Source organism: Dromaius novaehollandiae, chromosome 4, assembly GCF_036370855.1.
Source record: "Dromaius novaehollandiae isolate bDroNov1 chromosome 4, bDroNov1.hap1, whole genome shotgun sequence".
NCBI lineage: Eukaryota > Metazoa > Chordata > Aves > Casuariiformes > Dromaiidae > Dromaius > Dromaius novaehollandiae.
The window spans coordinates 54,682,285-54,706,042 of NC_088101.1; the positions used below are offsets into that span (position 1 = coordinate 54,682,285).

The following is a 23,758-nucleotide window of genomic DNA, read 5'->3' on the forward strand; positions in this document are numbered from 1 at the left end:
ACAATGTTGTAAGCTCTGTAGGGTCATACATGCTTCATGTAACTACCAGATTCACAAACACACAGGTTTATTTTATTTTTGTTTCCAAAAAAATCAGGGGGTTTGTGCAATCCACTGCATTCAGTATTTCCCTGCCAATGTTACAGTGAAGGATCACTGCCACCTACAGACAGGGACTAGAGTGGAGCACAGCTCACTGTGAAGGAAAGAAAGAAAGCACATCAAATTTTAAGCCCCAGACCTTTCTAGTTAAAACAATCACTCAGCATAGAGAAATTGCTGACAATAAAACTCACAGAAATATTCAGACCTCCTTCTCTGCTTATACCTACCGATTATAAGCATTTCCTCAACCAGCCACTGCAAAGGATGAACTCTAAGTGCTGCATTTGGCTGTACTGAGGTTTCTAAAGGCAAATCTCACACCCGGCTGAATAAAGCAGAATGCACTGCTGTCCGCTCTTTTTCCGTGCATCTACTTCATTTTGGCTGGCTGTTGTCTGAGTCAATTCAAAGGGGGGAAAGCCTTCCCCCTCAATTATAAGTGCCAGTTAGATTCTGGTTTAATGATCCAGAAAAAATTAAAACCAGCCCAGCTTCTCACCCCAAACTAAACTACATTAAACCAAACCCAAAACTTAAGAAGAGATTACAGGAAGGTTAGCAGAACAGAGCTCATTAATCAAACTAGTTTCAGCCTTGGCAGTGGCTTGGTTTCTCTTCTCTCTGGAGAAAGGAAGGGGGCAGAGGGGATAGGTTAACTTCCAGTCTAATCTCATTAAACCCAAACCAGTTTGTGTGCCTTTCCTGTCTCCACACACATATAAACACATGCACACACATGCATGGCTAATTGCAATGGAAAGGCATTCAAAGGTTACCACTAAATACTTGTTTATAATAAAGATGGATCTAGCACCATTTAGGCAGCCGCGAATTCGTCTGGCTCACCAAGCAGACCCATGGTCACTGTACTGCAAAGGCTTTAGATGAGACAGGGGTGGCTGCAATAAGTGTGCAGAAACAAATGATGACTGCAGCCATCGGAAGAGAGCACATGGCCTACTGGTGCTGTTGGCTGGAATGGAAGAAACATACTGTAGCTGAGGCTCACGAGAATAAAAGAGTCAAGCTTTTTATTTCTTATTCTGCTGTACTCTTCCTGCATGACCCTGATATTAGTCTCTCTGAGTTTCACTATATGTTAAAGAGGGCTGGTGGTACCTGACACGGTAAGAGATTAGGTTAAGCTGGCTAAAGTCCTGAGACTATCAAAGGGAAAGTTCCTTTGGAGACAAAGTTATTTAATATTATTGCTATATTGTCCATCAGCAGGCAAACTCTGCAGCTTTGGGGATTTTAAAAGAGGAGTGTAGGAAGTCATTGCTGACCTCTCCTCTTAAATCTTACTTTCAACTTTGACCTTCTATTTCACATAATAGGACAAATATTGTTTTATGAGTTGCCAGGAATTTCTCCCAAATTTTTTACTGCCGACATTCATTCTACCTGGAAACACTCTGAGCACCAAAGGATGAAGAAAAACATACTCAAAGATCTGCAGTGCAACATAGTAGCCTCTTAAAAAAAAGTGACGAGATTTTGTTGTAGAAACCATGTTTTCTGTGTTTCCTCCTTTATTGTGAATAAGAAAGTGATGAGATGATAGAAAAAATAAATAATGATGTAGTAGAACATCATGTCTTAAAATCAGATGATACTCTGTACATTCTCAGCAGAAATGTGAGGAAAGTTAACATTTTTGATAACCTGAACACTCCTTAATTCTGAAGATCTACTAATATATTATCAGTATGTTTTTAGACAGATAGTCGGTTTATAATATCTCTGATAATCTCGAAAAAAAAGTTTTAATTCCTTAAGTAACCTCTTTTAAATTCTGTCAATTCCCACTGCAGTTTTACACTTTAAAACATATTGTGGCTATCAAAACCCCAATCAGCATATGAATAGATTGCATGGTATAATTAAGATAGATATTGTGTACTGTCACAATTTAGTGAATTTAAAATCCACAGATTATTAAATATCTTTCTATCCATCTCACAAAGCATAGTTAAAATAAACTAAACTGTCTTGTACTTCATAACTAGATCAAATTGATTTGAAATTGCAATTTCCTAAAGCTCTGCAGAACTGATGTAAATCAATTATTCCAGATGAATGAAACTCACAAACTGCTCATCTATCTTGCAGTACAAGAAAGTTCTTCATTTATTATCATCAGGGCCTGCTTTTGAACCATGCCCTCCATTTGCTATGTTGCATTTGAATGATACGCTACTAGAAAAAAAGTCAAAAATAAAACCCAGATTCTTAAACAATGTTTTACTAAGACATCAGCAATATTAAAATATTTTGAAAAGCTGACTGCTCCACAGCAGGGAGAAATGAGTTACACATAAGGTAGAAAGTCTTATATTCTAATCTTTCCTGCCAGCACATCGCAAGCTTTGGATCAAACATTTATTCTATCTTCTCAATTCTTCCCTCCGTATAGTAGAAAAAATAGTATTTAAATCAAAGAGAGATGATTTATTATGTTGACCAAGCACATTGGGAAGTGTAAGGTTCAATATAAACGGCAAGTATCATTAGAACTGTGCATATCATATTTATTCCTCTTGACTATTTTTGCATTTTCCAGACAACAAATGTTTGCCATGGGAAATTGGAAACAAGTGGAAAATGACATATTTCAGAACTGAACTGAATACAAACTAATTAATAAGCCTTATTTAAATGTAATAGGTTAGGAATGGTCCTAACACCAGAAACTTACTCAGCAATTAGTGCAGTATGAAGGCATGACTGTTTGATGTTCATTTTACCTGTTAAAAGGTGGCTAGCTATCTCATTTTTCATCTCCTAGATCTCATTTACTTTCAGCCTGATGTCCTCATTTAGAATGGCATGTGCAGTTAGAAACTCTTTTGATGCAAGTTTTAATTATGGTAAGGTTTAGAAGCATGAGTGTAAGTCAAAGTTTTTATTTTTTAATTAATGTGTTCATTATTTATGGGTATTTCTACAGCTCCCATCATAGTAGCTTTTGTATGCCAGAAATTCAGTCTGCAGGATAACCCCTTCTTCCATTCCCTCTCAGATGCTGCAAAGAAATTCCTTTTGGATTTTAATTAATAATACCATTAAGTTTGGTAGATTTTGTTCTGCAAATTTAGCTAAAATTTGTTAGTCTACTTTGTGTTTCACAGATAGAAAAAAAAAAAGGAGAGAAACTCAACTCTGAAACCAAACTCTTCTTCTCTACTAAATGCAATAATTTCTGGAGGGATTCTCTTCAGACATGACATGGTTTGTAGAAATAAGTGACACGAAAAGTTTGATTAAATTTCACTCTAGTGAAATTCAAGTAGAAGTCCAAGTAGCTTTGGAGCCAAGCACAGTGAGACTGTGTTCATACCTACATGCAGTGAAACTCTCTGGTCATGCTCTATTCTAGAATATGTCTGAACACGTACTCGAGCTTGCTCTAGCGTTGTTCTGCTTCATTAACGGAGGGTGGCTGAGTGCTATGATCTGTTTAGTTTAATTTAGGGCCTTTAAAAATCCAGCACATCACAGTTTTTTGGAATTCTGAAATATTCTAAAATATCGGAATGACACATCACTAAAAGCCCTGAAATTTATTGTCACCACTATTTATGGGAGCCATTTATAGTGACTGTTGTAAAAGTTTTACCATTGAGGTACATATAGGCTATTAATCACACAGGTGAGTAAATGAATTTTTAGACTATGCACAAGAACTGTGTAAACAGTTAGAACTTATCTTAGGTTCAGCTAATGCTGTCCCTACTGGCTGTCCAGACCCAGGAGCTCCGAATGCCCGGGATGTGCATCCGCAGCCTCTCCCGAGGGGGATTCTCCTTCGAAAGAGGCCATGAAAAATCCCCAACTTCACACCAGGCGTAGCACCCCAGCAGCGCTGTGCTGGAAAAAAGCATGTGGCAACTGGGGGCCTTGGGGCAGCCTAGTCGGTGGGATGGTCTACAGAACCCAGGTGCTCCCACCTGCCCACATCTGCAAGCTCCCTTGTGGAGTCACCTGGCCGCGGAGCCGGGGGCACAGGCAGCGATGAGGCAGGTCCCTGGGCAGGCGACGCGGGGTCCGCACCAGGCCTGGGGAGGCTGACGGGGCTCAGGGCCTCACACTCATCCCTTCAATGCTCTCAGATGTTAATCAGGTTAGTGGCACTGACTGAAATCCAGCTCCCCTAAATGTTTTATCACGTAAATACTAGATAAGAATTTATTCCAGGACAGACCCTTTACCGTTCAATGCATAAAATCTCTTCATCTGTAAAATAAGATGCAAATAACATTCTATAATTAAATAGACACAAAAACTCTTTAAAAAGATGCAGATCTCAAATATTTTTCAAATGTAGTAATTTTCACAGCTTAGGAATGAGAAAATGGAGTAGTAACTACTAGTTTTTCCCTGGTGCTGAAAAGCAAACGAGTGTGAGAACTGGATTTCATGAATGTTAAGTTAAATCTTCACAAGCAGCCAACAGGAATGACATAGGCAGAGTAGATCTTGCGCTAGGACAAGGGGTTGGATTAAATAACAATTGAGGTTGCTTTTAATCCTTTGATACTGTGCTAGACTGCAGCGTCCCTCTGCAACTTCATATTATCTGCGTCCACATGCAAATGCAGGCACAAAACTTCACACAAAAATGTTAATGCAGTGTTGCTGGCCTTTTGAAAATATGGCAGGCAAACTCCAATTTCTTTATGAAATAAAAAGCCTGTCTTTTGGTAAACATTTTCCTGAAGATCTTATTGTGCCAAGCAAAATTTCAACAGATCATAAGATCATAACATACTGTGTATCTGTTGGGTAATGTGATTGGCAGTCTTCTAGATATGTGCCATCTGTGCCTAGGGCATTGAAAAGTTCTTTGAAAATTCAATTAGTTGATTATGAAATCTATCTTTTCCCTGACTTCTGTAAAACAGTGCTTCAGGATTGAATAGTACAAGCCTAGAAAATGGCTTGTGTCCCTGAACTGATACATAACAGATCTTGATTCTTCACAAAGCAGACAATGAGCACTCTTTAGCACAGTATTATAAATAGGAAAGCAGCCTTTTTTATTTTTGTAGTTCAGACATATCCCTTTTCTCTTTCAAATAGGAATACAATCAAAAATCCTATACGCATAATTTAGCGAAAGAGGAAGTCACCTTCAGTTTGTTTTTCTGGTACAAAACATCAGAATGTTCTTAATGCCAGTATGTTATGTCTCTTTTAATGAGTCAAGTATTTTTTCCAGAGGGAAAAAATACCTATTTTTACCTTCTGAACAGATATTATAGCAATATTAACCTGTTGTAATTGCAAAATTGTTGTCTTATCTCAATTACACGTTATACTGGGTACCAAAAATGCAAAAAAAAAAAGTACCTGCCGTTGCCTTTGGGTCTCCATCTGCACTTTCTAAATGACTCAGAGACCTCAGTGCTCCTTTGCTCCCATCCATCACACTCACTCTGCATCTGGCTGCACATTGTATGTATGTATATACATATACATATATCTGTGTAAATGTTTATAACATTTATAGGATTATGCAGCACACAACTATGAAAGCAAGTACTGTGCTAAAGAGCAGTCACAAAAATCATATTCCTCTACATTAAAAGAGAGATTTCTACCTTCAAAAGAGAATGATTAACTAGTCATACTAAGAGTCATGGGTTGGAGGTAAGCATTTGGAAACAAATCATTTAATACTTAAATACTGTTTAATACTATGCTCTGAAGAACTGTTGAAAAACTGGGCTGTGTAAAAATGACAAATATCCTTCACTTAATATTCACAAATAATTAAGATACTTGCAGAAATAAGACTTTGCAACCAAGCACAGAAAGGGCACATGGGTTTAAACACAGCTTATTTAATTTACTAACTCTGATCAACTTGAGAGTATTAATAAATAGATTTTTAACTGAAGAATAAAACTGAGGAAACTTTATTGATGGGATCCCAGAACATTCTAAGATACTGAGTATCAGTAGGATACACTGATCTGTCCTGATCTGAGGTCACATAACACATACTAAAAGGACATATACTTTGTTGTGTGTAGAACGCATCAGAGGAAGGAAAAGTTTGCATGGGTTCTAGGGGAGAATGGGTAAATATCGGGAAAACAAAAACTAACCACAATGGGTTCAAGAAATCTACTGAGATGAAAACTTTCGGAGGCAAGAGGAGTATTTGGGGAGAAGAGGGAGGCAGGCAGAGGAAAACATGTATGCTTTTCCTACCCTTACTCTTCTGGTTATAGCTACCTGTGGATGCAGAATGTGTCAGAAAGACCCTTTGAGTGAACAGAATTATTGTTGTATTCTTACACGCAATGAAAGAGCCTTGTCTGACTTATATTCAGCCAATGACAATAGCTCCAAGAGCTATCATTTGGGAAACCTCTGTTAAAAATAGAAAAAGTGTGAAAAGAAAAAGGTATTTCAAACATTGCACTCCGAGAGAGGAATCTTTCAGCTTCTTCAGAAATAATGATCTATGGAAGCTTTGCCTAACTAAGTAATTTTGAAAAGCTGGGTCATGGTAGTGGAATTAATGCCCTTTGCTTTAAGGATATACTAGGGGAAAGGAATGTATTTTGGAATAAATGCTCCAAAAAGAACCTTTAACATATGAGATATCTGCAGATATACATTATAGAGAACATAATAGATTAAGATTCTGCTTCTCAATAGAAGTGTTATATTTCAAAAAGATTAATATACTCTCACTTCTCACTCTGACAAGGGAAAATGTTTGTTCTATTATTCACGTCTACAGTTTCCACTGAAGACAACAGATGTTCCATACAACCTCTGTCTGGATGGAAAAGCTATGAAACTATAAAGGCTAAAGTAACTGAAGGCTTCAAACATTTCCATGTGAAATTTTCAAATACTGTTGAGGTTTTGCATCTATCGCATACTATATTTGGTCAGTGTATCCTTTGCCTAGGAGCGTCTCTTGTCCTGGTCATACATTTATTATTATTTATATTTAAGTGCTCCATAGCTTTTTGGACTATAATTGTTGCCATAAAGCAACAATTTATTACTGTTTTTTACAATTTTTGCATAAATAGATTTTATTCAAAATGAGACAAAAGCAACCCCATAAATCTGTCTGGAAGCCTAATAATGACTAGATTTATGATCCTTAAAGGTAAAACCTCAACATACAGAGAGGTAGTGATAGTGATAATAAAAATTTAATTAATCATTACAGCTCCACAGTCTTAGTCAAGATCCATTACTCCTAATTGATAACTAGTAGCTATCCTACTTTCAGAGGACTTCTTAGAAGGGCATAACAGGACCTAATACCCTAATATATGTCCTAAAACATTTCTTTGTGTTTCAAGATGCAGAAAATAGATTCCTGGCCCTTTTAAAACTCAAATATTCTTTTAATGTACAATTAAACTAATTGTGGCATTAACTGAAGCATGCCTGAATTTTTGTAAAGAAGTTTTAGGGATGATGGAGTACTGTGGGGGATATAGGGCAAAATTAAGTAACTGCATGAAAACTGAAGATGGAAAATCTACTCATCGTTCTTCCATATGCAGGACATGTGTAGAAGTAATTGTGAAGTATTTCCAGGCAGAAAGGTCTAGACACTTTAAAAAAAAAATGAATATTTTGAAATGGAAGTGTCTTCAGACATGAATCAGTTGTGACACTGTGATAATAATTTGAACACAAATCAATAGTTCAAATGCACTGTCTCTCTTTGGAATATCACAGTATTTTCAAACATTTTTAATACATTCTTAAATAGTTTGTTTTCTGCTTAGTATTACTTCCCTTTTCTCTTTCTCTTGCTCTAGACTCTGCTTTTTCACTCCTGGAGTTTACAGAAGTGTAGCAAAAACTTCACAGTCCATAGATTCATTACTTATGTAGAATGAACTTTTTATTGCTTTTAGTAGCTCTGAACTTGATTTGTAAATTTTTATTCTTCCATTCCATCTCTAAAATTTCTTCTTTGCCACCTTGATGAAAATTTTAGAGTATGTTAAGTTTGTACAGTTTTTTCATTCCATTAACTATCATGTTGACATGGCTAATGATCATCAGAGATACTATTCTTTAAATCACATAAGATGGGTGTGTGAAGACTTGTGACCTGAAAGTACTGGCAGGTTATATCAGTACTGTAAGAGAGAAAGATTTTTTTAAAAGCTTAAGAAGAATAACAGGCATGTCATGTATAATTTCTGTTACAAACCTGCATAATTAAACAAATTTCTAAATGTTCCATTGATCCATAGAATTCTTCCACCATTTTTTAATCCACGGGACCAATCAATCACCCTAAGAAGAGCTAAATGTCAGATTCCATCAAATTCAATACAGAAAAGGAATTAGATACTGAAGTTATTCAACAATATTCCGATATCTTTTGTGTCTGTATTCAAATCTTTAAGAAAAAAAGATCTTGGTTTGTAGCGTGCTAGAAAGTTTCTACTTCCATTCCCTTTGGTTGTAAGTAAGTGAGTGAGCAGAGCTTCTGTGAGGAGCATTTTGCAGGATGTAGCTCCACTTTCCTCAGTAGGAAAAACGCTAACATAATGGGAGGAAACTCATGAACAAAATACCCCAGTCCCATACCCTGAAGCTTCTGGTATCTTCCCATCTATTCTTTTTAATAGGCTTATTTTAATTGCAGTGAGCTAAATGGGGCGAGGGGATGCAAAGTTGCATATGTTATTAAAATAATTAAGATTTCCACAGGCAAAATCATGTGTTACCAGAAATGTGTCTGGTATTATCTGATGCATTGATAGCTCAGTATTTGAAGTTACTGATAGCTTTGCAATTAGTCCTAAACAGAAAGTCTCATATAGCACAAAATGTTCATGGAGTTAGGTTAGTTGTTTGCACCACAGCTTAATTACATCAACAATTTCATTTACCAGACATCAGCACCCATATTGATGCAAAACCCAGAGGACTGTTAGAAATCCAGTAAGTTGGAAGACAGCTGAGTTAGAACCCATGTTCTTAGAAAAAGATAACTATGGAAATAGGCTGTCTTTCATTTAATTCATACTTCTCCAGACAAGAATACAATCCATCCTTACACTTTGAATCTTCCCTTAGTGCTCAGGAATCCTTACAGTACTAAGGCAGTTTGTCCATTGCCTGTTCCTGCCTCCCCTAGTTCCAGTACATTTTAAGTATGAATGATTCTGTCAGATGTGCAGTTTTCTTTATGTTTCCTGACTATCTCCCATCTGCTCGTAGACTTTCATCAGCCTTCCACTTTTTCTAATTTACTGGTCACCTGTTGCAGTGAATCACAATGTTCTACAGTATTACTTATTTTTCTCATGGGGTTATATGTGTTATTGGCATGTGCCATACAAATAATTACATTTTTAGTTGCATCTCCTTGTGGTGTTAATAAATTTTTCCTTTCATTTTTAGGAGTTCTATTTTCTACTTCAGTGATTTCTTGTTTCTTTCTGCTTCAGAAGGCTGTATCTTTTTAGTATCTTGTACAATTTTTCCTTCATCTTCAACTTTCAGTTTTCTCATCAATTTCGCAAGAGTATCTAATAGTTTCTGTACCTCCTTCCAAGAAAATGAATGATCATGGTATAGATTTTAGGATTTGTAGCTATACAGTTGATATTTTTTCCTGCAGTCCTACGACTAGATCTTTACAGTGAAGGATAATATCAAGAAAATAATAAGTTCAGGTTCTTATCACATTAAAGAAATGCCATGGATTTGAGAATAAGTTTAGGTGAAGAAAGAAGAATAAGTTTAGGTGAAGAAAGAAAAGCTTTGTGAGACTATAAAAATAGACACTGTACTGTGAGTAAGAAAGGAAAGGCTTAATCTTAGTGTCACAAAATCCACAATAATTTAGTTTTTAGATGACTGTGAATCACTAATTGTCTGATTAACCAGACAAAACATCATGAGTAGCCATGCAGATACTTCAATCCAAGCCGTCCAGTTCAGAATTTGTGCATGTTCTTCTATAGCGGCCATAGGGAACAACATTCCCTTGTGTCTATGACTACATTCTGCCGAAGTGCAATGAGATGTATGCAGAAACTAATACTTCCACTATTAGACTACATTTTTATTGAAGGAAAAGAGTGTGGACAATGCCTCTCCTCCATCTTATCAGAAGAGTGTTTGTACAGTTTTACCCTAATTAGAGAAAACAATAGCCAAAGCGAGACAGTTGTTAGCTCTTCTCCTTAGCGCTTCCTTCTACCTCACATAATTCAATTTAAAAGCAAGATCAAGAAATCAGCCACCACTGCTCTCAGTGTGTCCTTTATCCTGTACAGAAGGCCACCACAAGAACTATGTGCCATTTCAGATTTACTGAGAATTGTTTGCTACGGCACAAGAGGCCGGCTCCTCGTTGCCCTGAAAGCCTTCTCAATTCCAGAAATATAAAGGAGCATTAGTGGTAATGAAACACAGGTCTAAAGTCTCTGAACTTGGCTCTGTTCAGAGTGAAACAGCAATGTCATAGTGATATATCACGATAATACTACAATAGTCTTTGCTTGTGCCAATAAAAATATGTCGCAGCTGAAGAAACTTTTGTTTGAAAGACATCCTCTTGTCTATAAAGACCATGTATATATTCTTACAAAAACACTTTGCAGTAAATGAATAAAAGTAAGGAGAAATAAACTGAAAGGTCCTACAAGAGGAAACATTGCGTAGGCATGTGGCTTCTAACACAGAAAGCTAGTGTCTCAACCACAAGAAAGGGACACAACCCAGGAACACTTAAACACTCAGGAGGGAGAACAAATAATTAAATTAAATAGAAACAGAGCATCTGAACAGCCATATTTCTAGGGCCCAGGTTCTTTTCTCCTGGCAAGCAACTCAAAACTGTGTCCTACTTTTTTTTTTTTTTTCTGGATCGAACATTTTCTCTTTTTCTCGCCAATCCTTACCCACACACAAAGTTTCTCAGTCAGAAAAAGTCTTAGATATTGGTTATCCATGAATTTCTCCATGTGTTTATGTTGAATTAGATTAGTTGGCAAAAGTGTCTTTTTCAGTCAGGAAAGTATCTAGCAGACAAGAAAGAAATGTCTGAAAGTGCAAATAAATTACAGTCCTCTAATCTCTGGAGACAGTACATTTCCAAGAAAAAGCACCAATGTAATTTTTTTCCCCAACGAAAAACCAAAAGATTGTAAATGAAAAGTTCCTAGCCAAATCAGTTAAAAACCCCTTGTGAGCATGGAATAGAGGGAGGAATTGTTCAGAAACTGAGCAGTCATTCGAACTGCAGAGTCATTAACATATGCAGATTACTCACTTAATGTAAGATCTTGAAGCATGCACTTAACTGTGGCTTCAGTGAAAAACTCGAGGTCAATCTTAAATACATACAGGGACAGATTCTAACTGACATTCATAAATCTAATATATTTTTGGAGGAAAAAATTGAAGTACAGGCAGAAGTCAGACTTTTTAAATTACATTTATAATTGGATTTTAGTTAACATGGAATTACACCACTTCTTAGGAGCATATAGAGATAAATTTCTAAGGAGGTGTCAGTACCGCCATGTTCAAATTTTAAACATCTAGGAAACTAGGCACCTAACAGCAGCATTCAAAGAACGGAGCAAGCTGAGTGACAAACCACCACTGGGAAACGCTAAGGAAAGAAGTGATTCCAAAGAAGGGACTCCATCACGAAGATGTAATGAAGTAATTAAATCTGTTCATGATTTTCAGCCCTGCCCTCTCTCCTAGGATTAGTTTCTGAAATCAGAACATCCTTTTTTTCAGAAAGAAGGATGGCGAGAGCTAGAAACATCTTTGATTCTAATTATCAGGGCATACACCCTAGCGGGTGAGAAGTCCTGCCACCCACCTCGCCTGATTTGTAGTCAGACTGCAGCCCCAGTTAGATGTTTGGACCGACAAGCTACACAGACAGTCTTTTCCTTGTACTCCTCTCTCCCAACCCTTCTTTTGCCTCCCTGTCTTTCATCCAGTTTTGAGCGAATTGCTAATCCAACATAGAACAGGAGATGTTGAGAGGACTTTGCCTTTATATATGGCAGTATTTTGTACAGCAGTAGCAGTACAGACATAATACACGGGCTGCTGCATCCTGCTTGTGCTTCCACCACATCGTGTCCTGCAGCTGAGCAGGTATTCTGAAGCTCTCCTCAGCACCAGAGGTTGGGCACCTGCAGTGACAGGTAGGCATGGGTCCTTTTCAGCATTAGTTCATACCTCCTGAAAATAGTCAGGCAGCTCAAAACCAATTTCTAGAATTTGGACAGCTTTATAGAATAAAAATTACAAGATGGGACCACAGTTATCAGGGTGAGAATCTGTATAAGAACTGTCTTCTTTTCTAGTAGGACTAAAGTTAGGTGTTTCTATTACACAACCCTACCAGGTACGAAATAAACTTAGCATGATGCTCCTATTTTGGCAACAAATAGTTAATATAATAATAAAACATCCCTCTTCCTTTCACAGCATCATTCTTTTTCCAGATTCAGAGAGAAATACACTTAATAGTAGTATTTTTTGGATCAGAAATAATGTGGAAAAGTTGCATTTAGATTTCATTGTGATTATTCTCTCACAAATAGTCTCACTCTGAAAATGTTTTTCAACCGCATATGGATAGAACTGTATCATGTGAGTATCAGAGGCCTGAATGCTAGTTTATTTTAAAATGTAGTTGCTTTCTATAGTCATCTAGGCTTATGTAATACTCATCATACACATCTATGTGTTTTCTTGTTATTTTTCTCTATTTTTATCAATGTATGCATATCTTTATTCAATCACATACATATTCTATGCTAAAAAGTTTCCAAAACATTATGATTTATGTTGCTCTATACAGATCAATGTCCTCTGGGGTATTTTACTTTAGTTCTTGGCTAAGAATGCTACTGACAAATTATATTACTCTCAAAATGTTTTCTGAATTTAATCCAAAAGGGATGACTTTAAAAAATTCCCCATATATATATACCATATTTCACTTAAAAACATGGACAATTTTCCATACTGTTCTCAACACTGATATTTCCAGCAAACTGATAGGTTATTTGTTTTAATATCACCAGTAATGGCAATATTAATGGACAATTATCTCAGAAGCATGATTATTTCTTACTTACAGAAGTCCCATCTTATCAGCTTCAGTAATAAGAGGGGCTTTTTTTAATGTTACCTTGCTTAGAGTGCCAGCAGGCCAAGTTTTAGACATTTATGCAGTCCATTATGCCTGATTAATATGCCCAATGCATTAGAGGTGTGATAATCATCCAGTTCACACAGAAAGAGTGGGTTTCAGCCATAGATGTGGATGGTAGCTGTGATTAAATGGTGGCTGCTACTGAATGCAGTATCACTGTAATTCCTTAATATGACCAAGGAAACAGCTTAATGGCAGGCCAAGGGCTGTCTATAGCCCTCCTGATTTTACAGGAACATAAAGTTGCATCAAAAAGGAATTGTGTTTGGATTGTGCAGTCATTGACTGTCAACAGAAATCTGGGTAGCTATTTTCCTCTTTCTTGCTTGCATTTCAAAATAAAATTGGTGATAGATTTTTTAAAGCATGAATTAACATGTGTAAGAGACTGAAAGGGCAACTGTTCCCCTTGGAGGAGTTCTTGAATTTCACTGGGTCACTGTTGCTTCTCTGATACTGTAAAAAGAACACTGCACTTCTAATTTATGAGCCTTATGAGTTTTACAGACAAAAGCCCCAAAGCCTCCCTTCATGTCATTTCCTACGAAATGCTTACACAGCCACACAGCTTTGGCAACACTCTGATAAGTATGATTACCATAACAATAGCAAATATCGGTGGGAGACACTGTCTGACCAGTGAAATTATCAGGGGGAACAAGACATTGCCAGAGAAAAGAATAAAATTTTAACCTTACACTTTGCAAAAATAAACACTTGGAATTTATTTTTGTTACTAGTTATTTCCAAACCGTTTCTTTAGATAAGAGTAACATATGGTTTGTGCTGCTTATTATACAGTTTGAAGACTCCAGTGTGTATTTTAAGATCTAAAAAATGAATGAAATAATGTAAATTACATAGCTCAAAACCAAAAATAATTCTATCAAACACAACTATCTTTCTTGGTATTGTCGTGACTTTATTCTTCTGTGTGTATCTAAACAACCTGTACTTTTATTTCCTAACCTGAACACTTGTGAACATGAGTTGTGCACTATCAAATAGCTGTTGTGTAGACTCAGAATCAGACAGGACGTTTTGTAAATTTTTACCACCTTGGTTTCTACAGAGTATTTTCCTACACATACATACAGCCGTTACCAGCATTCTGTACCCAAAGGCGTAAGCGTACAACACAGTATTTGAAGAAGATCAAAAGCAAGGATATGCAAATAGTGCACACACAAATAAACTTTCATTTGAGAAATACTGAGTTTCTGTAGGATTTATTCATCCGTGGTAAACAAGTTTTTCCATAGTCTATCTCCTTCCATTCTTTAAGATTTTTTTAATTTCCAGCATAAAAATAATGAAAAGTCAAAACCTAGATATGTGTGAAATGGAATTAAATTTAAAGTTAGACTGACTCATAGCCCTCAAATTAAGAGATGTATCTAGAGTAGATATGCAAAAATTATGCTAAAGAAGGGAAGTGTTACCCTTTTATATAATAGCTCATTCGTTATCGCACTCATCCAAAATGTAAAAAAAAATCTCCAGATCCAGTGTTGTTCCAAGCTAATGAGATTTAATTATACATTTCCCTCCCCAGGAGATCTGTCATCCAGCTGCTGTGAACTGCAGAGGTTTGGAGACCAAAGAGAGACACAGGGAACAACTCTCTATCATCTTGTTAGAGTGCGACTGTTCTGCAGATGAGACTTCACGATCCATTAAGGTAGAGCAGAAAACAACTTTTACCCCAGTGCTTTAAAAGCTTGGAGGAAGACCTGAGTTCCAAGCCTATATCAAGGACGATTTATGTTGTATCTTTATCTAGTAACTATAGAATATAAAATGTATAAGCAGCCTCTGGAATGGGAATCAAAGCATAAAGTTTTATATTCCCATGTAAATGCCTCTATTACTGAGATATAGTCAGGTGTTTTCTCTTTCCTAGACACAATAAATATTAAAACCTGATGCAAAGTAGCACAGCTTCAAAGGAGCTGACAGTGGCCAGCTGATTAGGAATTCATTTGGGAAGGTGAATCAAGTTCCTACAGCATGAGTGAGTGCTGCAGCTAGTAAGAGTCTGCCGTCACTTTACATAAAAGACTAACCTCTACTCCTCTTTCAGAAGAACATACTTTGAAGAGAATTTCAGAGGAATTCTATGATTTCCAGACCTGTTTCAAGTATACCCATCTTCCCTGTAGAAGTCCCATAGAAAAAGGGAAGTTACAGATCCTCAGAAATAGATGCACCATTGATGCTGAACTAAAGGAAACATTTCCTTCCTGCAGCTGTAAATTTGCACCCTGAATTAACTACCAGCCTCATTAAAAAAAAAAAAAAAGCAGAAAAAGGTGGCTTGAACCAATCTCTCAGCAGTGCCATGTAACTACCAAATGGGCTCCTCCTAGTTCTCCCTGAAGCTCTTCTACTTTCCATAAAACACTAAATAGTTAATCAGCCAGGGAGTAAGAGAAAATGACTGCTAGGTCAAGGAACTGCTAGTTCCTTTTCCAAGGCTAAAGAATGCAGGACACATGCCTCCTATATATACTTTCTAGCCCTCACTTTTAGCTACTTATTGTGCATAGTGCAGAAAGGGAAAAACTTAACAAGTTCTTAAATTATGCTTTATGTATACCTTTTAAAATCATTTGCTGATGGGAGCCTGGCAGGATCTGCTATGGATCTGCCTGTGGATCTGCTAGAGGGAAATCCTCAACATCCAGCATTGAGGATCTGACTAAATAGCAAATCTGACAAGGCACAATAAATTGAGGCACTCTTTTCAGGATAGCGTAGTCAGCACCAAACAATAGCATTCCTTAAAAAAATAAAAGCTCCACATTTCTCCTTTCCCCTTCTCCCTCATCGAGCAATGGACTGATTCTTCTACTCAGCATATCTGCTCCAGGCCTGTAGAAACATGCTGTATACTGGGGCGGACTTCTGTAACGCTAGAATTACTTCCTCATTTGGTTTTTTTTTTTGGGGGGGGGAGGGGGTTGTTTGCTTGTTCCAGCGTAATAGGTGTGGGTTTTCTTTCCCAACATATTAAATGGAAAGAGCACTGTGCACATTTATCCTGAAGCAGTTTGATTTTATTAAAAAGTTAATAATATTGTTTTAAAATCCACATCGCCCAAGAAGCACGTAGCCACGTGCCCAAGATAAAATTATTTGAACTGTGTCTAAATGAAGAACAAACTAGAAAGAGGCCATTTCCATCAGCACCATTCTGATAATTCACAAAGGTTTTACTGCAGTATAGTCAAAATACAACAGACCAGGATTTTAGAGGCATGATCATTTTCCCCGGCATTCAGTGATACAGCAAAGTCAGAAACCACTTCGGAAGGCAGGCCAAGCCACAGAATTTGTAGCCAGACTGTCTGAAAATGGTTGGGTACTATTTAAATATTAAACAATAATAAAAAACGCTGAAACATTGGCAGTAATACTTCCTGAAGGAGGATGACAATTACGGCCCCCTGTCCCCTGTCAGGGAATAGTTTTACAGCTTTGAGGAATTGCTGATGTAATTGAATAACGTGTCTCTAAAGATGAAAGCCAGCTATGATAGCAGGATCATATGGGAGTTATCATTACAAATGTCAGGAAAGAATAAGTCCGGGTATGACTGTTTTATTCATGTGCACAGAGCCAGATCCATTACAGGTCTGTGCACTACCCGTTTCTTTCCAAGCCAACAGGAAGGTAAGGACATATGACTCCTTGCTAAGTAAGACCTTGAAAGAAACTACGCCGAACAACCCCATCGCCACACCTGACGGTCCCCCTGTTCTCTTCAGCGCTGTTGCTGGTTTTGGTTTAGAGCAATCGACTCCTTACCCGTTGTCCTGCAATGCTAAGAGTGGCTTGACTTGTTGAAGGAGTCTGTGTAACAGAAGTAACAAGCCCTGTTACCTGCAGTTATATATAGTTTGGTATTATTGTGGCAATACCAAGTTTCCCTGTGAAGTTTGTGTACAATTTGCAAAAGTTGCGCTCTTTAACCAAGCTGGTTTTAGTCACGAAACATAACCCAGTTAAAAGAAGATTTTCCCTTCAAAACGAAGTGGGGACATATTATTGTAATATTCTATGGGTTCTGAGCAATATACACCACTTTAACTCTCTATAAAATACTAGAATGTATGTTATCAATGTCTTTTCATTAAGCCAAAAGTTTAATAGGTATACAAAAATAAAACAGCCACTAGCTATCTGTCCCAACTCACGCATGTTACAGTATTCTATAAAGACAGCACGGGACACTGTAATTCAGAGTAATGCTAGGCTCTGCAGTACTGTGCTCCTATAACTGGGAATGTTGAAAAAATTTTAGCAAAAAAAAATGTTCAATACTTGTTTCAAGCTGTTAGCTTGGGTAATAATCTCAGCTTTTATAGGAAAGCTGATTGCTACATTCTTTCTGTTTATTCCATTCTCTCAGATTCCACAATACTGTTTTTGAGCTTCAGTGTCCTTTCACCATATGCAAATTCACTGTGATGGGAAACCAGCCTGCATGACTTACCTGGACACCTTCTAAAGCCTCACTTTTGCAAAAGATCTCAACAGTTATATGTATTACAGTTGGCATGACAGCTGGAATGCAACTAAGCTTTCCTATCAGATTACAGCAGCGTAAAGCACATAGTAGTTCATCCAGCTCTGGATGCTCAGCTGATGTGCATCAGCCTAACCTGACTGATACCACTGAGACTCGCTAATTTACATAGCAATTTAGGCTCTCCCCACTGGTGCTCAGGACCTGAGGGTATCCTTAGCTCTTTTGGCATCAACCCGCTACATGCCCAGCAGTGTTGGAAAAGTCATTTTTTAAAACAAGAGAAGTCCAATATTCCCATCAATCTGGCATTGTCAGCCAGGACATGGAGTTATTCTTTTTTTATTCACTGCTGAAATGAAATGTTCCTACAGTGTAGAGAAAATGATAGTCATGGTTAGTGACCTGAGCCAAGTTAGAAAATAAGCACATCTCTTATTCACCATACATGAACAAATTTGATAAGGAATCTTGGTATTGCCATGACAATACCAAATACAAGTATTTTCTTTAGATGTGTGCTGTAGCAAAAGCAGTGTTAATGAAACATTATGCATAATAGCAACAATTACAATAATGGAATTTCAAATTGTCGAGTATCATGTATCCTGCAGGTAAAAAAACATTTTTTCTTCTCCGTTTATTTTTCTTTTTAAGCAGAAAACAGAGGGGGAAAGTCTAATTGCATGAAATTTTCCTCCAACAGCCTATGCACTACCCTCACATTTGGCTGCCAAGTAAAATCTGTGCAGAATCATACATAGTACACCTTTCACTGCAAAAGTAGTGAGTTCAAACCTCTAAGTCCTTGCATTTTTACTGAATATAATTCATAGTTTTTATTCTGTCAAAATGAAGTTTATAATTGATTATTAATGTTCTCAGACATTTTGGCTTAGATTCGTATTGCAAGTCTTTAGACTGTTCTGTTGTTATTTAAGAAGAGTATGAGATCATATCTATTTTTCATATGATCTTAAATGCATGTTAATATTTCTGTGAAGCAGGGACCACATTATGAAAGCCTCAATGTAGGTGCTAAATTATTATTATTATTTTTTTAATACACATTCTAGTTCTGTTGCATCCTGGGAATGCTGTCAAAGTCCTCTACAGTTTACAGAAGAACACAATGTCTATGGCTGACAGAATTGCCTTTCCTGCAGACTCGCTATAGCATCTTATCTTCATTTAACCAGTGCCTTGCACTCTGCTTTCTTAGACTTCACTGTAAATATTTTGGGCACCACCTGTTTTGCGGATTTTTTTGTAATGTCAGTTTATTCATATATTTATACACATTTGCACCGAAAACAAGCCTAATCCTCAAGGATTTTTCAGGAAACTTTCTCATGTGTGACAAGACATGGTCTAATAAGAGAATAGCTGCAGAGATGCTACAGTAGCACAGGAGAAAATGAAGCAGTATTCCTCACCTTATCTCCTTTCAGTTGCAGATCATGAAAGGGAGCCATGTCCTAGCTCTCCAATCTACCAAGGAAAGTAGCTATGCAGGGAGAAGCCTTATTCAATATCCAAAAGGATGATAAAACATGAGAACATTTTGTTCACAGTCAAGCAAATCCTTGAGAGCGACTTCGTTGCAGCAGCCATGTATGCGGTCTAGAAAAGACCCTCCTTAGCCAATTCTTGCCACCTCATATTATGCAGAGAAGTCACTCATATCTCATTAAGTTTTTTACTTCCCTTATGAATACATATCTACTGTTTGCTATCAGCATAACTACATAATAAATTGAGACTAAAACTTTTAAAAATATGCCTAACTCAAATATTTCATGTATTTTTTGCCACCAGTGCGGAAATAACAGCTGTATGTAGAAAACATTTAAGAGAGCAAATTAAACAAGAAATAATAAGGATTACTTACTCCTCTGTAGGTTATACACCTGCACATGGGAGTTCCAGTTAGAGGGAGATGACCACATTAGAGCTCTTTGGGTGCATTTTCAGCAGTCCTTTTGGATCAGCACTTCCGAAGCAACTCCCCAGCATCTCTGACTTGCCATGCTTGTGGCCTCACAGAATGCTCTCAAACCGGATTTCCTTATGATGAAGCTAAAACACAAGATAAGCCCAAACAAGTTTCTAAAGCACTGCTACAACTTAAGATGCTCAGTCCAAGGGACCAGATAAGAGCTAGTCCAAAGTGAAACTGCCTGTGTAGACATCTGTGCCAACTGTTTCACTCCATTCTCAACTGATCTGCTTCTAACATAGACTTTATGGTTAAATGTACCCTAGATGGCTAAAATGATGCCATGACCCTTATATAACCTTTCTCTTTCCTTAAAAACATTTTCTATAATGTATCAAAACCTTTGCTAACACCCCAAGAAAAAGGAAGACAGAGGAAATAATCTGAAAATTAAAATACAGTTCAAAATACTACAGTTTGACAAGTATCTGTCACTCACTCAGTTTCAATATTGGAAACCTGCCATATGTTCTGGAGATGATTTCTGAAGGTCTCTACAAAGATGTTAACAAATTTTGTGGATATATCAACTTTTCATAGCAGGAACTACTGCCCATCAGTGAGAGTTAGTCTCCTGAATTCCTGGCTCCCTTTGTACCTTGAAACACAAAGCCCAAGTCAGGAGGAGGGAGACAACATGATACAAGCCCACCTTAGCTTTCCCCTAGTTCCAGACCACTCTGAGGTGTGTCATTATATGCAAATCAAGTAATGCGTGAGCTCAGTTACAGAAACTGAGCTCCAAAAATGCAGCTTTACCCTCTTGGTTAACAGGAACTGGGGAGTAAACTGGAGGCCACAGGCATATGGGGCCCACCCTGCATGAGGGGGATATCCTGAACTGAAGATACTAATTCTGCAGCTTAATATTCCTTGTAATGTGACATAAACCATCTTTACCCTGGCCAAGAACTTGGCATGGTGATATTAAAATTGTAGGATAAAGGAGATAAACAACGTTACAATGCAACCCACATCCTCACCCCTGGGCTTAGTGTTCAGATTAGCTTCTTTACTTCAGCGTGAAAAATCAAGTTGGTAAATCTCTATCTTGATAGCATCTAACTTTCGGGTCTATTATTCCTACCATGACGATCAAGGGCATTGTTGAAGCTTCAAATGTTTTATTGGCTCAGCTTAACAGCAAGAAAACCTGAAGATAATTAATGAGGCCAGTACTGATTGGAATCTGCCAATCAGAGACAACGGCTAGGATTTTCAGAGGTAAAGAAAATTCTCCCTTCTGATATTTGCATGATGCTAGATAATTCAGGATCACTTTTCATTAGCTGAACTTGAACATGTCATTTGAGCTTTCAGAAGGCCCAGCCTCATTACATTGGATTCCACTCAAGAGCTGTTTTGCATCAGTGAATCTCCATTAAAGGTCAACTGACAACACTGAATGTTGGTGAAACAGAAATCATTAAATGTAACATTATTGATCAGTATGTAATTGTCCCATTAAAATTCATGAAGTTACCAATGATTGTTCTTCTCCAATAAAAATAATTTACTTGGTAAGTGTGTATTTGATGTTACATCATACATCAGGGAATTTTACAAGCAGTTTCCTTCTTTTAGTGGAAGTTAACTTTTATCAAGGGGCTAGACAAGCATGATAGTTCTGATTACTCAGCATTTCTATCTTTTAAAATAACTTGCAAAGAGTTTGTAAGAACTAAAGTATGAGGTTTTCATTACAGTATTCGGTTTAGGGGTCTGTTCTCATCAGCCTTGGCAGAGACTAGCTAAACAAATCAAGATTTGTCACCTACTGGCATATTATGACGACCATCTTTGGCATGCAGTCTCCCAGTCCATCAACTTCAGGTGCCAAAAATGAACAATGATTTCATCAATTATCAGATATCTCTTTTTTCTCTCATTTTCAAGCAATCATCTGAGTGAGGCTAGAGAGCCTTTCTTGCTGGCTCTCTCATTCCTCCAGAAAAGTCTTAATTTGTCCTGTTCAGAAAGATAAAATATGATTAGATTAGCCAAAAAGCTCAGTCTCTTCAGCTGCTTACATATGCAACTAGAAAGCATGCCTTGTTTTATTGCTCGGAATAAACAGATTTAGGAGCTGATGGGAATACACTATGGCTATAAAGGCATCTAAGGCACATGTCCCATCCAAGTTTCATTTTCACACAGAAGGTTTGGGACTGGCATCTACATGAGGGTCTCCCCTGATAAGATGTTCAGACGATATCTAATCACCAAGATACCTAATTTACAAGTGCTCTAGAGAGCCCCAAAATTAGATGCAGTGCTCTAAGGTTCCCCACTCTTCTTCAATGCAGCTAAAAGAAAATAAAGTACCTTTGCAACTTTTTTTTGATTATTGTTCTCAGATAATACAACACCTCTCTTGAAACTTCTTAAGGAACTTATGACTGAGGGGGGAGGAAAGAAAGAGATTTGATTCAGTTCATTGATATTCGTACAGTTGCCATGCTTATAATCAAGAAGAATTTTAAGAACTATATGCCAGCCTTACTTATACCGGTTGGACTAATGAGTGGACACCATTCAGAAAAAGCTAGTCAACCTCTTTTTTTCCACAGGCCTGTTACTGCTCACTCTGAGGGTATGCCAGTGTCATCAATGACTTTTACTTTGTGAGCCAGCATGCTTTTAAATAGTATTATTGTGCTATCTGAATCTCCTATCTATTTCTTCCTACTTTCTTGAAATCTAGTACATTGTGGAGTATCATCTAATTCAGACATTCTTCTCTTTCGGCACTCAAGCATGGTCAAGCAAGGAAAGGGAACAGAGGACTTTCAATGAAGGCAGCTGCCATTAGCAGGGAGAGACCTACATCCCTCCCCATACACACACATTTGAAAAGCCAGCATTTGGGGAAGGAAGAAGTTCTGAATTCACTTCTACATAATCTGCAAAGGCTGGTGGGAGAAGAGGAAAGGGACAGTCAGTGATTTATACCAAATAAAATGAAATGAATAAAAACCTGGCAATCTTAATATGCATCAGTGCCTCACTGAAGAAATTTATGGGTAAATAACTGAGGTTTTTATGAGGTCTATGGGTAAACAAAAGAACAGATAAACTCCTTTGGGGACATCAGAAAGCTATTCAGTCTGTCAGACCAGCTCAGCAGACACTATGTTCTGTTGCTCAAGAGGGGAGCTTGGAGCATCTTCTCATTCAAAAGGGGCTTCTCGGATTAATACTACTATCATTATTGCCTTTTTTCTTTTTCTTTTTTCTTTTGGTAATGTTCCTAAAATGTGCTCAGGAGATGCTACAACTTTTCCTCTGGCTGGAGTATTTCAGTAGAGCTTCCTTCCTCCTTCCCTCAACGTGGAATTTTCATGGGCTTTTTACCATCTCTTCATAAGAGTCCTGCCTATACAGGCTTCAGGGAGTTGACATTGTTCAGCTTCTCTGAGGAGGAGGTTCAAAGTGGAAAATGATCTTATTTGTTTTAAAGAAAGGCACAATCCTTCTCTTTCCCCAGCTCAGGAAGATCTCATCCCTGCTTTGGTAACATAAAATTGTATAAAATGAGCCAAGAAGTGGAATCCACTTCTGTTTCCCTCATACAAATGCTAAAAAACAGTGAAGCATTTATTTTCAGGAAACTTTCTGACTTCAATACTCTAAGTAAAACATGCATCTAACATTGGATATCATGCTAAAAAGGCACAAAGCACAAACAGATACTGAAATCTAGTTTCTAAGGCACAGTTTCTCATGTGTTTTATTTTTAATCATTCATTACCACTGCATTCTGCAATTTTCAGATTATTTTTACTCCTATTCTCCCACTTAGACAGGTTAGCAGGCATCTTAAATCCAGCCAGACAACTAATGAAAACACTAATAAAATACAGAATAAAAAGCTTTGTGATATATGAATTGTTTTTGTATCAGTATCAGTTTACTGCCA

At 37.3% G+C, this 23,758-nt stretch overlaps 1 long non-coding RNA gene across 1 annotated transcript in view; it reads right to left on the reverse strand.

Moving 5' to 3' along the window:
* LOC112985744 (uncharacterized) overlaps positions 1-23,758 on the reverse strand; it is a 371,488-nt gene that overhangs the window by 79,571 nt on the left and 268,159 nt on the right. Inside the window, exons 11-12 of the long non-coding RNA XR_003259822.2 lie at positions 21,618-21,807; positions 19,732-19,919 (exon numbers count right to left, since the gene is read on the reverse strand). This is a non-coding gene — a long non-coding RNA (uncharacterized LOC112985744). The remainder of the gene's footprint in view (positions 1-19,731; positions 19,920-21,617; positions 21,808-23,758) is intronic.